General features: G+C 50.5%; 1 protein-coding gene and 1 pseudogene across 2 annotated transcripts in view; one reads left to right on the top strand and one right to left on the bottom strand.

Moving 5' to 3' along the window:
- LOC144733554 (protein eva-1 homolog C-like) overlaps nucleotides 1–14,390 on the bottom strand; it is a 65,604-nt gene that overhangs the window by 36,379 nt on the left and 14,835 nt on the right. The window lies entirely within an intron of this gene.
- Nucleotides 7,474–7,803, top strand: LOC144733553 (small ribosomal subunit protein uS14 pseudogene; annotated as a pseudogene). Its single transcript, XR_013588375.1, has one exon. The product of XR_013588375.1 is annotated as a small ribosomal subunit protein uS14 pseudogene (transcript).

The raw sequence follows: 14,390 nt of genomic DNA, 5'->3' as shown, positions 1-14,390 counted from the left end.
CCAACACCGCACACACACCAACACCACACACACCAACAGCACACACACACCAACACACACACACACCAACACCGCACACACACCAACACCACACACACACCAACACCACACACACCAACACCACACACACACGAACACACACCAACACCACACACACACCAACACCACACACACCAACACCACACGCACACCAACACCACACACACACAAAAACCACACACACACCAACACACGCACACACACCAACACCACACACACACGAACACACACCAACACACGCACACACACCAACACCACACACACACCAACACCACACACACACCAACACCACACACACACGAACACCACACACACACACCAACACCACACACACACCAACACACGCAAACACACCACACTTAGAGCAGTCTGGCTGATCCACATTAAATGTGACTGGATGTTTTTTTAAATGTTTTATTCCTGACGAGGAGTTACTGGTTTTGTATGATACAAGAGAGAAGAGAGAGTAAAATAATTGTCTCAGTGAAAAACTCAGATAAATTAACCGTGATTTTATTTTGCAGGCGATGAGTGGAGTGAGCATGTTGAATCAAATTCCAACAGGTAATTTGGCACAAACATATGCTCGCATTCTTCTCGAAAACGCATAAATTATGTGAATAATAAACACTAATTAAAGTAATGTTTTGTTTTATGTGTGATGACATCAGCTTGTGTGCACACCACACACACACCACACACACAAACCCACGCCCAGTGCGCGCCCACATTCACAACTCACACACTCACACAAAACAATCAAGCGCTGACATGCACATGCACGACAGATACGCACCCTTTTCACATAATGGGCCCATTTAAATGCAGTCATCAAATCGCATAAAACTAGAAAAAGACTACCTTCAACTGGAGCTAGTTTATCTTGTTTCACATTTCCTTAAGTGGGTTCACTCAGGGCTTTATTTCAGCCGGGACTGTCCAAGTCAGCGACTCTGAAATGCTCTTCTACACTCGGCACACCACATCCAGAATGCCACACGCTCCAGCTGTGCATAACACTCACGCACCTACTCCAGTCCACCCGCGAACATATTCAGTGAGACATTAAGCCCTGGTTGCGATCAGCCAAGTGTCACGTCCGTCATGTGACAAAAGACGGCTCCTATCCCACGTGCTCCAACCTCTCCCCACGCTTAATCACTCCCTGAAACGGGCAGCGCCTGAGTGTTTACACACAGCTCCGTGGCCAAGTGCTCTGCTCCCTGCGATATGCGACACTTCAGTGCGGGCCACCAAAAGCCACAAAAGGGGCCCCCCCGGGAGTGAGTTCCACGCCCGCGTGTCCCCACACTGTCAGCGAGCCAGTGGTGCAGCCACACTTTGCATGTCCGGGATGTCCAACTAGCGAACGGGTTCCTGGTGTTTTAATAGAGATGCACGGCGAGCCGGTTATTTGATAACGCTACCGTTCACTACTCTCGTCACACCATAATTGCTTCTGTCCTGATAAAACTCGATTTAGCGTACATTTAACTTTGACCAGGGGCGCGAAATGTTGTAGGTGTCTTCTAGCCGTGGCATCGATCAGTTTTCGTGGGTGTCCGGACACCCACGTTGGCCGCGCGTGCATTCCCTCCGTACACTCCAGCTTCTTCCCGAATGCAAAACGCTCCTTCAGATAGGGAAATGGCCAAACGGTTCGACGCAGTACCATCCCCGAAAAAAGAGCCTCCAGGACAGAGCGAGTGTCTCGCTGGTGATGCGGGCGAACTTGAACAAACACGGACATGTGTGCTTGCACACAGCGACACAGAGGGGGCTTCGCACACGCCTGAGCCTCCTGGTCCCCTGCGGTGGCTCTAAGTGGAGAGGAGATGGAACGGAGATCACGGTCAACTTTCCCACGCAGCCCCTGACTGACAGACAGCGCTTCAAAGCCCACTGAGCCAACGCAGAGTGGCACGATGTAGAGGCAAGCGGGCGATAGGAGAAACTCTTCGGAGTGCAAGGGCTTTTTAAAATACGGCCAGAGCTTAATTGTAACAAGGTCCATCCGGGTCGGTGACCCGACTTTTTTTGTCCACCAGCACACCACATCCAGTATCCCTCTCGCTGTGGCTGCGGCTACTAGTCACGTGCCAACTGCTCCATATTACGAGCGGCCTGTAAGTTGTTCAGCTGGAAATTAAGGCCTGGCGATGGTGCGGGAGAGGACGATTGCATATCCCATGGACAGCGAGAAGAATTGGCGCATAGAGATGGCAAACAGAGTAGTTTGCACACGTGGCTATATGGGTGCTGGGGACAAAAAACTGAAACTGTTGACGTTTGGTAAAGTGGGAGGAAAAATGTACAGAGGTGAAGAGAGACTAATCCGGACAGATACGGTAGTATTATACATATTATATTGAACTTCTTTCGCATCGTACGAAGCCAACGGTGCTAATTAGAGGTGCGGGCGAAGGACAGCAAACTAAATACAAAAAGCAGTTTTAAAGAAATTAGTTAACAAAAATAAATGTAGCTGGGAGAATGGTGTACGGTGCCTTCTTCTTTCGCATGACAAATTTTAGATGCAGAGCAGCAACTACAATTTCACAATTCTAGATTTGAAGCTTTTAGACTGCAAGGATTCATATTCTTAGGTTTTTTCTGTAAAGTCACGTAGGTAAAAAAAATAAATTAAAATGAATAAAAGTAAAATAAAAACGTCGTGATTTTTATTTTATTTTACTTTTATTAATTTTTATTTTTATTTTTTACCTACGTGACTTTACAGAAAAAACCTAAGAATACAATTTCACATTCAGGTGGTCAAGCCAGATAACCGCATCAGGAGCAGTGGAGTGTAATCGCTGCCTCCTTCGTGATTGTGGATCGGGTCATTGCGTCGTTATAGGTTGTACGGTCTGTTCTGGATGATCACAGTCGCACACTACAGGAGAGAATTAACTTTTCCATTTGCGCATCAGGTATCCGCATCTGCCATGGTTTGTGCAGTGGACGCGATTTAGGGTGGACCACGAGCTTAGCACAAGATCAAACGCAGGAATCTTCTGCGTTGGGTCTTTCACAACAGTACCCATGTCTCGATTTAAAGCTTTCGTGACTGCAGGGATTCATCTTCTTGGTTCTTTCGGTAAAGTCACGTAGAAGGGAAATAATAAAATAATAAAAATAAACATCATAAAATAATTCTCACGACGTTTCGGCCACAACGCAAGCAGCCGTCCTCGTGAGAATTATTATGTTGTGGCCGAAACGTTGTGAGAATTATTTTATTATGTTTATTTTTATTCTTTCGGCCACAACGCAAGCAGCCGTTGAGGACGGCTGCTTGCGTTGTGGCCGAAACGTCGTGAGAATTATTTTATTATGTTTTATTTTTATTATTTTATTATTTCCCTTCTACGTGACTTTACCGAAAGAACCAAGAAGATGTACCCATGTCGTAGCAAAAGGGCAACACCGCTAAGAGTGTAGTAGTTTCATCATGGACGTGACAAATGAACAGCAGCAGTGAGTGGAAGGAAGGAGAGAGCGTGGCCTGTGCTGCATCATCATCGCGGTTGCCCACAGCTCCCAGGTCGCTGCCACGGGATGCAAGGCTCCCATCGTGTGCTCTCTCCACTGCTTCTGAAGTGAATACTTCGGTATTCAAGGAACTGGGCATTCCTTACGCCTCAAAGTCATAATCACTCGGAATGTTCAGACCATGGACACTGGCGTTAACTTACATTCGTGCTTGGACACATAGAATCATTCTTGAGTGTAAGCGCTTTTGAAACATGCCATGAATGGCAGTATTACTGCGCTCAATGTGCTTGCGTACATGTTTTTTCACAAATTATTTTTATTTTGTTTAGTTCGTATTTCACATTTATTTTCTTTTTTTAACCCGGGCCTCCCTTGAAAAGGAGAGATTTTAGTCAGAATGGGCTTTCACCCACTCGCGAATAAAGCTCACGACTGTGCGTGCATGTTCAATCTGATGGGCGCATGACGTTTAGTTTTTATGGGCCCAGTTTGTGGAAATCACTCGCCGAGTTCATCTGGGACGCTATGTCCTTAGCTGTGTTGAAACCACAGCTAAAACATAAACATATAAAAATAATTTAAATAACAACAATGTCACGTGTTTATCCATCACAGCCTCAAGGAGTATCTTCCCTGTCAGGAGGTTGCTGCATTGGAATGAATGCCTGGCCAATTGCAACTACGAATGTTTGGCTTCGTGTGGGAGGAAACACAGATGGAATTAATAACCCAACACCGCCACAACTCTAGCCACCTCCCAGCCGGGTGGGTTTGGATTTTCACAAATCCCACGTGATCCATCTCCGCGCGTTTACAAGCCACCCCGCGTCAAGTTGTGTGTTACGAGTGCGTGCAACCGTATTTCATTATTTTAGAGTTACGTAGTTTTCCTTACGGTCGAGACGGGTGAAGGATTTTGTGAACGTGTGTCACGAAAGGAATCACACACACTCTATAAATCAAGTGTTGTTGCTGTTATTATTATTCCGAAGCCATTCATTCACCAGTAGAACTGCTGGCGAATGAATGGTGGCTGGGTCGTCAGCTGTCAAGACGGGGTCTAAGAAGTCCTTCCGTGCCAATTCCACTGTGCACAGCGCCTCTGTGTCTTCATTGCTACAGCTGTGGGCACTTTCAAAACACATGCTAATGCTCATTATGATTAATCCGAGTGGGGCTTTTCCATCGTCGGCTGCTTTCCGGTGGTAAAACCACTGCATTTCCAGTTCTTTCCGTCCAGTGTGTAGAAATTGAGTATTAACCACCCCCCACCCCACCACACCCACTACCCCTCCACCACCCGCCTCTAATTTCGTGTGGAAGAAGAGCCAGCCATCAGTCATAAGAACAGCCCATTGAGTCGTCTCATTGTATTATTCAGCTTTCACGAGGAGGGGTTTGTCCGATGCCGGTTAAGTGAAGCGTCGATACTTTTGTGTTTGGCTAGAGCCGAGCTGGATCATGCTGATGGATCAAACAATGACAAAGATCCCCCGTATAGCCTTTAACAGACTGTTGGGGCAAGTGCTGTTAGTGAACGCCTATGGAGGCCGGGAACGGCACACGAGAGGGTGGGTGGCCAGCACCACGCCCGACCGCCTTTGTCTCCCCAGTGGCAATGTTTACACGCAGAACCAGGTACTCATTTGAGGCTGAGTCGACCTAGGGAAGGCCCAGACAATCGTCACTGGTGTTGGCCGTGAGCGGGAATTGAACTCGGTTCACTGGGCTCGTAGTGCAGCGCGCTATCCACTCCACGACCGCTCACACAGCGTCAAGCACACGTATCTCTGTGGCTGATGCAATGAGATGACTTGTGAGCGTTTCTATACGACTTTCATGGTCTGCATTGGGAAGTGGTGTCATAGGAGGGTTGACCCGAGTTCAATTCCAAGCCACGCAAGGCACCAGTGGCAAATGATGTAAGACAGGCCTGGGCTCGCTATCCATTGTAAATAAATGAGAAATGATTTACAGCCATTGGCCTAATCCACTGCTGGATGAAGGCCTATTCATGCTGTGTCATTGAAATTGCCCAAACGTCACCACGCTGGTCAGTGCAGGGCTGGGGTGGTACCCAGGACGGTATATACTATCACTCGCCACTGATCGAAGCCTGGTCACCTGGTTCGCAATGGAGTGTGCTAACCATTGCGCCACCACTCCGCCCACTCCTTTAGATTAACTCAGCCTAAAAATGTACTCAGGGCAGCGCTGGGGAGACAAACGGGAGTTGGATGGCGTGCTTCGTCCCTCGCCACCGCGTCGTGTGTAGCCCTGGCCTTGATAGGTGCTCGCAAACAGCACTTGCCTGTGATACGACAGCAGTGCACGTTTTTTTTTTGCTGTTGTCCCGTACGCGTGTATATCTCTCGCATGTGTTTTCAGGTTGCTCCTCGTGCTGTTCGGAGTGACGTTCGGTACTTTTGGCTCCACGTGCCGACAGCTCCTTCGGGAACATCGCAACACCGTGGCTTCACAACGGGCGGTACGACCCGAAGACCCAACGGAGAGATGTACGTCGACTCAGCCTCAAATGAGTACCTCGTGCGATGTGTAAACATCGCCACCAGGGAGACAAAGGCGGCCGGGCGTGGTTCTGACCACCCATCACTTCGTGTGTTGTGCCGGCCTTCAAAGATGCTCGCTAACAGCACTTGTCTCAACAGTCTGTTGAGGCTATACGGGGGGGGGGGGGGAGTGGGGGGGTCTTTGTCTTTGTCTCGTGCTTGTTGGCTGCACCCGTGCGTTTCCTCGCGAAGCTTTAACGCACACTCGGCCGTCAGGCGGCTTGACCAGATGTCCCGTTTCACACGAACTCCCTACCCCCCCCCCCAGCTACGGCCCTCCCAATCTGTCACTCTCACTGGTGGGCTCCCTGCCCCTCGCGTTTACAAACATCCCACTCGAGCCTTCACACAAACACCGCAAAGACAAAGATCCCCCGTCTAGCCTGTAACAGACCGTTGGGGCAAGTGCTGTTAGCGAGCACCTACGAAGGCCGGCACGGCACACGAGGGGGCGGGTGGCCAGCATCCACGCCCGGGCCGCCTTTGTCCCCCCAGTGGTGGTGTTTGCACACCGCACCAGGTTTACTCATTTAAGGCCGAGCCGACCTAGGGGAGGCCTAGGTCCGATTCATATAACAACGGCACAGTGATGTTTAGTTAAGCAGTGACCGGGACACAAAACTCGGGTCACCGGTTTCACTGCGCGGCGTGCTTACCGCTGCACCACCACCGCAGCTCAGCGCGCGTGTGTGTGCGTGTGTGTGTACATCATCATTATTATTACTACACGCCTCGTGCACAATGCAACACAGCACGATGCCCGTGCTTACTTAAACGTGTTTATTTATTCACCAGCGATTGCGGAAACGTCCGATAGCGGGGAGGAGGTAGGGGCCCTAGGCGGCAATCGGTGACATAAGGCAGTGGGCGCAGGAGGATGTGCCTCGTTTATTGGGACAATGCGTCAAGAGGGCCTTTAATCGAGGCCGGGCAAGGGGAAGTCCCTAGGCCAACGCAACACAGCCGAGGGCAGACTTCATTCAATTAGCAGCGATGTACCCAGAGCCTGCCTCCTGCACACAATGCGCTCGCAATGCATCCGCTGGCGTGTCTCCCTCTCGCTCTCTCTCTCTCTCCCTCGTGTCCTGGGGCAAATCCAAAGATCCGGGGGACTTCTAGATTTGAAGCTTTCGTGACTGCAAGGATTTATATTCTTAGGGTTTTCGGTAAAGTCACGTAGGTAAAAATTTTTTAATTAATAAAAGTAAAATAAAAATAAATAAAAAAGTTTTAATAAAGAAATAAAATAAAATAAAAATAAAAACTTATTGAATTGAACGTGCGGCTGATGGAGAGAGGGGACCGGATGCGGGACCCGGAAGATCGCAAGGAAATTATTTGAAGAGCGGGAGGGTAACTTGAGAGATCCTTGCCTGCTCGCGCCGCCACCGCCGCCGCCTTGTCCGCCATGGGCCACCAGCAGATCTACTTCTCTCACCCGAGGAAGTTCGGCCAGGGCTCGCACTCCTGCCGCGTGTGCTCCAACCGCCACGGCCTCATCCGCAAGTGCGGCCTCAACATGTGCCGCCAGTGCTTCCGTCAGTACGCCAAGGACATTGGCTTCCAGAAGCTCGATTAAAGCCGGCGGCGGATGAGAGGGGGGATGGAAGGCGTCGTTGCCTCCACTCTGAGCTCGCGTCGCCACCGCTGTTATTTTGGGTTTTAAATAAACGATGTGAGATGATGGAAAAAAAAAGAGAGCTCTCGTGTCGCTGGCGCACGTGGGCACCGCTTGGTGAAGAGGGCTCTTCGCAGGACGCGAAACCCGAAACGTCGAATGGACATCGTGCCAGGCGACGAGCGGGGGGACAACACAACAACACAATCGGAGAGCTGCCCCGCCGATCGGATTGAAATTCTGGGACAGGACACACGACTGCTGCTGCTGCTGCTGAGTTTTTTTGCTGAGCACCCAGCAGCAGTTCGTGGGTTCTTTCGACAGCCACTCACCACCGCACGGGAAGGCGGCGTTGAACCGAAAAGCGCCTCAAGATGCGTTTACTTGCTCTCTGGTCTCTAAATTAGCTCCTATACATTCTCTTTGGTTATATCGGTACAGTCATGTAGGTAGAAAAAATAATAGATCACGACGTTTCGATCGCCACGCAAGCATCTCTATCCCACCTGAGGACGATTGCTTGTGTGGCGATCGAAACGTCGTGATTTATTATGATTTTCTACCTACGTGACTTTAGAGAAAGAACTAAAGAGTATGGATTCCTGCAGTCACGAAAGCTTCAAATCAAGATAGCTCAAAACCTCTTCGTTTATTCCTCTCCCCTCGGATGATGATTTGTTTGTTTTTGTGATGTACAGCGCTTTTGAGTTCCTTGCCGAAATGAGCTTCATAAATGTGTCACAAAATTTACGGTGGAAATTAATTCTTCTTTTTGTTTGATCCTCCGTTTATTTTAAATGTTTTGATCGGGATCTATTTGTCGGTGAGCTATGGGTGGCTGAAGTCCGGTTGCCGATTTATCCACAACTTTGAATGCATGACAGCTCCCACTCCACCGACATTTCACCTCAGCTGGCACGCATCACTGGAGGAGGGCACAACCCTTGCAGGAAGTCTGCCACAGCAGATGGCCTCGCACCGCGCGTGTGTGTGCGCGCGAGTACCCGGTGCGGTGTGTAAATATCGCCACGAGGGAGACAAAGACGGGCCGGGCGTGGTGCTGGCCACCCACCAGAGGTCGCAAACGAGTTTTGATTCCTTACCCGTACCCGTACCCGGCCGCACCAGGGTCGCAAATGGTTACCCGGCCGGGTACGGGTACCCGTTCCCTACCCGTACCCGTACCCTACCCGAAATGAGTGACAAACGGTTACTCAACCAGTGACTCACGGCCTACCCGTACCCGGCCGCACCAGGGTCGCAAACGGCCGGGTACAGGTATCGGGTACCCGGTTGCGACCTCTGCCACCCACCCCCTCGTGTGCCGTGCCGACCTTTATAGGTCCTCGCTAACTGCATCTGCCCCAACAGTCTGTTTTTCGGGCTATACGGGGGATATTTGTCTTTGTAGTGGGGAGCGGTAGTGTAGCGGCTAGTGGGCTGCGCTACGAACCCGGCGACCCGAGTTAAATTCCTGCTCACGGCCAACACTGGTGACGATTATGTTAACCGGTTCTGGGCCTCCCCTAGGTCGATTCAGCCTCAAATGAGTATCTGGTGCGGTGTGTAAAAAATAACATCGCCACTCGGGAGACAAAGTCGGTCGGGCTTGGTGCTGGCCACCCACCCCCTCGTGTGCCACAGTGCCGGCCTTCATAGGTGCTGCTACTCGCTAACAGCACTTGCCCCAACAGTTTGTTCAGGCTATAACGGGGGGAGGGGGGGGGAATCTTTGGTCTTTTGTGCGAGTCTCAGCAGGAGACGTGTGCCGTGGATACAAAACCAGAACGGCAAAGCAGTGGCAAGGCGGTTGCTGCGTCTCTGCGCGAGCCTGTCCCGAGAGAGACACCAGCGACAATGCAAAACGCCAAACTCACTTGTCACTCAGTCTGCCTTTAAAATTCCACCGCGGGTACAGAAAGGAAACGATGTTCCACGGCTGCTGTGATTCTGCAAGGCGGGTGGGGGGGGAGGTGGTGCCACATCTGCTCGACGCTTCTCCATTGTGATCGGGGATGCGAGTCAAGGATCGATTTGTCCATAGCCGCCCCCCCCCCGCCCCCCCCCCCCGTTCATGGATTGGATTGCGGCGCGGTGTCCCCGGCACCTCCTCGTGCCCGCCTGGAATCGTCTCTTGCCTCACTTCCTGAAGAAGCTCCCCAGCGTGTCGAGTTAACGGGTCGGAGACACCGTGCCGAACAACGAGTGGCAAAGAACAAAAAAAAACACAAATAAAAACGCGTATCGGATAACTGTGCAGTAACACCCCTCAAAACCCAACAGTTTATTCACACATGCACACACGGAGATGTGCTCATGAAGCGAACTTACGCTGCCGCGGTGTTATAACGGTGAGCACACTGGGTGTGCAATCCCAGAGGTCCCCGATTAGATTCGATCTCCTGTGGGTGGCAGTCGAAACAACGGAGTACCTTGAAATCCACACAAAGTGTAGATTTGTGTTCACCAGTTCGTGAGTCTATAGCGAGGTCACATGCGGGCGGGCTACATTGTGGATACTCCCACCTCTTTCGTCTTCCACCACAACGTTTTTGTGCCAGCGTGGGAAGAGTAGGCCAAATACCCTCGACTCTCAAGCGGCTCTCTAAGAGCTCACTTCCTCCAGCAGTGGGGTGAGCAAGCGGTCTCAAGGATGCACCTTCGTAAATATATAAAATTTGACATATTTATACAAACATTTTACCTTCAAAGAAACCCACCAGGGTCCAGCTCGGCGAGGCATCTTCACCGGCTGTCTGGGCGGCTACGGACGCCAGAGGCAACATTTTTGTCTGGTGCGCTTGGCCATAGTTCATGGAACGCGCACACACAACAATGGCAGTACTGTGTTACTGTGTTACTCTGTGTGTGTGCGGAGAGTCAGCGCCGGCCGTCTCTCTGCGTCCGTCCGCGACGACGCAAACAGGACGACAAGCCTCAACCTCCCTTGTTGTGCCGGACGATGGCGGGGGTTGCATGGTGCCTGAGGGAGTGGCGGCGGTGGTGGTGGTTGTTGTTGTGTGGGGGGTGAGGGTGCAGGGAGGTCAGGGTCAGGAGTTGTGGTGGTGGTGGGGGGGTGGGGTGTAGGGCCCATGGGAGGTCACTTCCCTGCTTCATGATTGCTGGATGTGCATTTCAGGAATCGGGTGACGTCGCCTCTGGTCTCAGGCCAGGACATTTTGGGGGGGGGGGGGGGCGGGGGGGGGGGCGTTATGCACAATGCCTGGAGTTGCCACCTCTGCGGTACAAACAGCCGGGATGTATCGTGGGGAAGAGGAGATTTTCGCAATGCTTTAAGAGGGGAGAACTCCATGTAAATGCATGAATTTTGTCATTATAAGTCAGATGCAGCCACATTAATATTATTAAACAATTGACAAAAAATGGGACTGTTAAGAGATTTACTGGGACAGCATTGACCGCAACTCAAGAAAGATCATTGGGGAAATCAAGACAGGTGGCAACCCCAAGTGGTGCCTGAGACCGGAACTGGTGTGAAATGTGGGGGAGGGGAAGGCGGAACGGTACAACTATACCAGGTCCATCTTCTTGGTTCTTTCGGTAAAGTCACGTAGAAGGGAAATAATAAAATAATAAAAATAAAACATAATCAAATACAATTCTCACGACGTTTCGGCCACAACGCAAGAAGCCGTCCTCAGGTGAAGAACAGGTCTGTCGGAAAGACATCGTCTACGTGACTTTACCGAAAGAACCAAGATGATGAATCCCTGCAGTCACGAAAGCTTTAAATCGAAAACTATACCAGGTCCCCTGGCTCAAGGGGGGCAGCCCTAAAACATCACAATGCCACCCCCCCCCCTAGCCAGCTAACATGTACCGGGGCCAAACATTGATCTCGACGGACTGGAGGAGGTCTCCCTGTGAGCCATCTCCGCTGACGAACGAGGGTTGTTAAGTCACGTGCAGCCCAAGCGCGTGCGCGTGTGCATGTTGTGGAAACATTGTCATAGGGAAAAGAGCGGTCATTGTAAGGGGTGTCCATTGCCGGGTTATCTTAGTAGCAAAAGTAGCAAATGTTACGGGCCCCGCACTGTCAAGGGCCCCACGCTAAATGCTTTCAAGCTATTAATTCCGGTTCAGTGATTCTACACTTGCTCTATTACTATAGTACAAAAACTACCTTCAACTTTTATGAATGACTTGGTGTTTAAGGTTAGCGGTTTGTCGTATTATCTGGCTGTATAGAAAATGAAAAAATACGATGACTTTACTATGCAAGTAAAAAATGTGTGTTTTAATATTTGTGTTTATTTATTTATTTAGGGCCCCTTTATAACATATGCTACAGGTCCCGCACTAGCTTCATCCGGCACTAGCGGTGTCGAAGGAAGGTTGATGCCATCAACAGCAACTCAATAATAATCATGTGCGGTCAACATCAACGCAACCTTGGACGAGGAACAATAGACAAGAGAGAAGTAGAAATGAAGGAATGAAAAGCAGATAAACTCCACGACGGGAATTACCACCGACAGCCAAGCACGTGACTGTACTTGGCAACCCTACCGGTTTAAGTGGAAGCCTGCCGATTGTTGAACCCTCTTACCGCAGACGGATTTTCAAAGCAAACATTTCATCATTTTTTTGAACGAACAAAAACGCCGATGATTTGCATTTGACAGTCGTCGGTATGCGACGATGGGGTTTAAACAAAAAAAATCGCCGACATCGGTAGAGATGGCAAAGCATTCAAGCACACAGAGAATGGACGATAAAATAACTGAGAATGGGACATCGAGGGGACGAGAATTCGACAGACGCCAGCAGCAGCAACAACAACCGCCTTCGCCACTAAGTGACGGGGCTGTCGCCACGGCGCCTGTGCCAGGCTATGTGCACTTTTAAGGCCACGCAAAGTGTCGAACGCCCGCCGGCACAGGAGGTCACTGGACAGACCCAGCGGAGGTGCCATGGGTTGTCCGACTGAGACGCCAGCGCACCGCTCTTCACTGCCGTGAAAGGGTCACGGGGGGCAGCAGGAATCCGCGTGAGTCTCACCGACGCTTCAGCGGTGTTCAACAACTAGAGAAGCCCATGTTGGAGCCTAGAGACCACAGCCGTGCCTTAGTTGCACGATTCTGCCACTGCCAGCGGCAGCCACGGGGCCGAGGAGGGTGGCCCTCAAAAGGCACAATGGGGCGCAATTGGCGTCTCGGCACGAACTGCTTAATGAAGTTCAGATTGCACGGCGTGGGAGCCAAGAGGGGGGAGCTGAGGCCCGAGGGCATTGGGGCTCACACAAGGGCAGCGGGGCACAGAAGGGCAGCGGGGACACAGGACAGCGGGAGTTGATGTCAAGGGGAGGTTGGCCCAGGAACGGTTCAGATACCACTTGCCGCTGGTGTTAGCCATGGCCGGGAATCAAACTTAGGGCACCAGAGTCATAGTAGAATGCGCTAAGCGCTGCGCCACCACTCCCCACCATGTGTTTTCAGCTTCACGTAAAATTTCACGGAACGAATTGGCAATGGTACAGCATAGTCCGAGATACTTTATCGCCATCATTATCAATCAATGCCATATGACTGAAGGAAACGTAATAAGCAGACTTCTTTGGCAGTGAGTGTCCCTTTCTGCAGAGAAAGCGTTTGATGTGTGTCCATGGGTGATGTGTGCTGCTTTCTTTGGATGCGTCCATGGCAAGTGAAAGTGCCTCAGCTCACAGGAGCAAGGGGGGGGGGGGTCATGTCCATCTCATTTGGTAGCCATGGCTCAGTGGGGCAAATTCCACATTTCTATTGTAAGGGTCCGTATATTCAAAGGTAATGTCACAGTCTAATAATACAAATGACAATTTACAGCACGAATCATTAGACTGCGCGATGAAGGCCCATCTTGCCGTGTCGGTTTTGAGGTTTTGTTTGATCAATCTTAAGCAGCAGGCCATAATTATCGGTTGATGAAATGGGAGTGTGCTAACCTTTGTGCCACCGCTCCCACATTCTACAGTGTCCTGTTAACTCTTCCCCTCTCTCTAATACCAATATCTCGAAATGAAACTTTTTTTTTTTACCAGGCAAGGTCCATTAGCTATATCTCTCTTTTTCAGAAGGGTCCTGGCCACAAATGATAGCCCATTGAAGTGTCTTATCATCAGGTGGAAATTTTCTAGCTGGCAAATACTTGAAAAACATGCTTCTAAACTTGGAGAGGAAAACCGGAGGACCGAGAGAAAAATCCACACGACCACGCGGAGAACGTGCAAACTCCAAATACGCAGGCGTTACGGTCTCCTGCATACCAGGCGAGGTAGTTAACGTTTGGCCACCGTGGCGTCCTTGTACGTGCATGCATATTATATACATGCGCATCGTACGTGCCAAAGACGAACTCCTAGAGAGTTCATCAAACTCATCACATATCAGAAGCCGGGCAGGATTGCACCTGGATAGGGCCTAGATTGGTGACCACTGGGAAAACAGAACTCATGATTTGCAAAGTTGTGCTGCTGTTGGCGCTCCATAGGATTGTGCAGCGAAATCCAATGCATTCCTGCTTTCCTCCCTCACTTTCTATGCAATTAACTTTGTTTCCCGTAGTCATGTTCTTCCTCTGAAATATGAACGCTCTGACATTTTGAGCTGGGTGCGCCGCGCCCCTCCTGACCAGCGTGGTGAAGTATAGCCCAATGGCCCCCTCGG

The sequence above is a fragment of the Lampetra planeri genome, chromosome 47 (assembly GCF_965212315.1).
Source record: "Lampetra planeri chromosome 47, kcLamPlan1.2.h2, whole genome shotgun sequence".
Lineage (NCBI taxonomy): Eukaryota > Metazoa > Chordata > Hyperoartia > Petromyzontiformes > Petromyzontidae > Lampetra > Lampetra planeri.
Note: the sequence above shows the minus strand (reverse complement) of the source record. Positions and strands in the feature narration are given on the sequence as shown.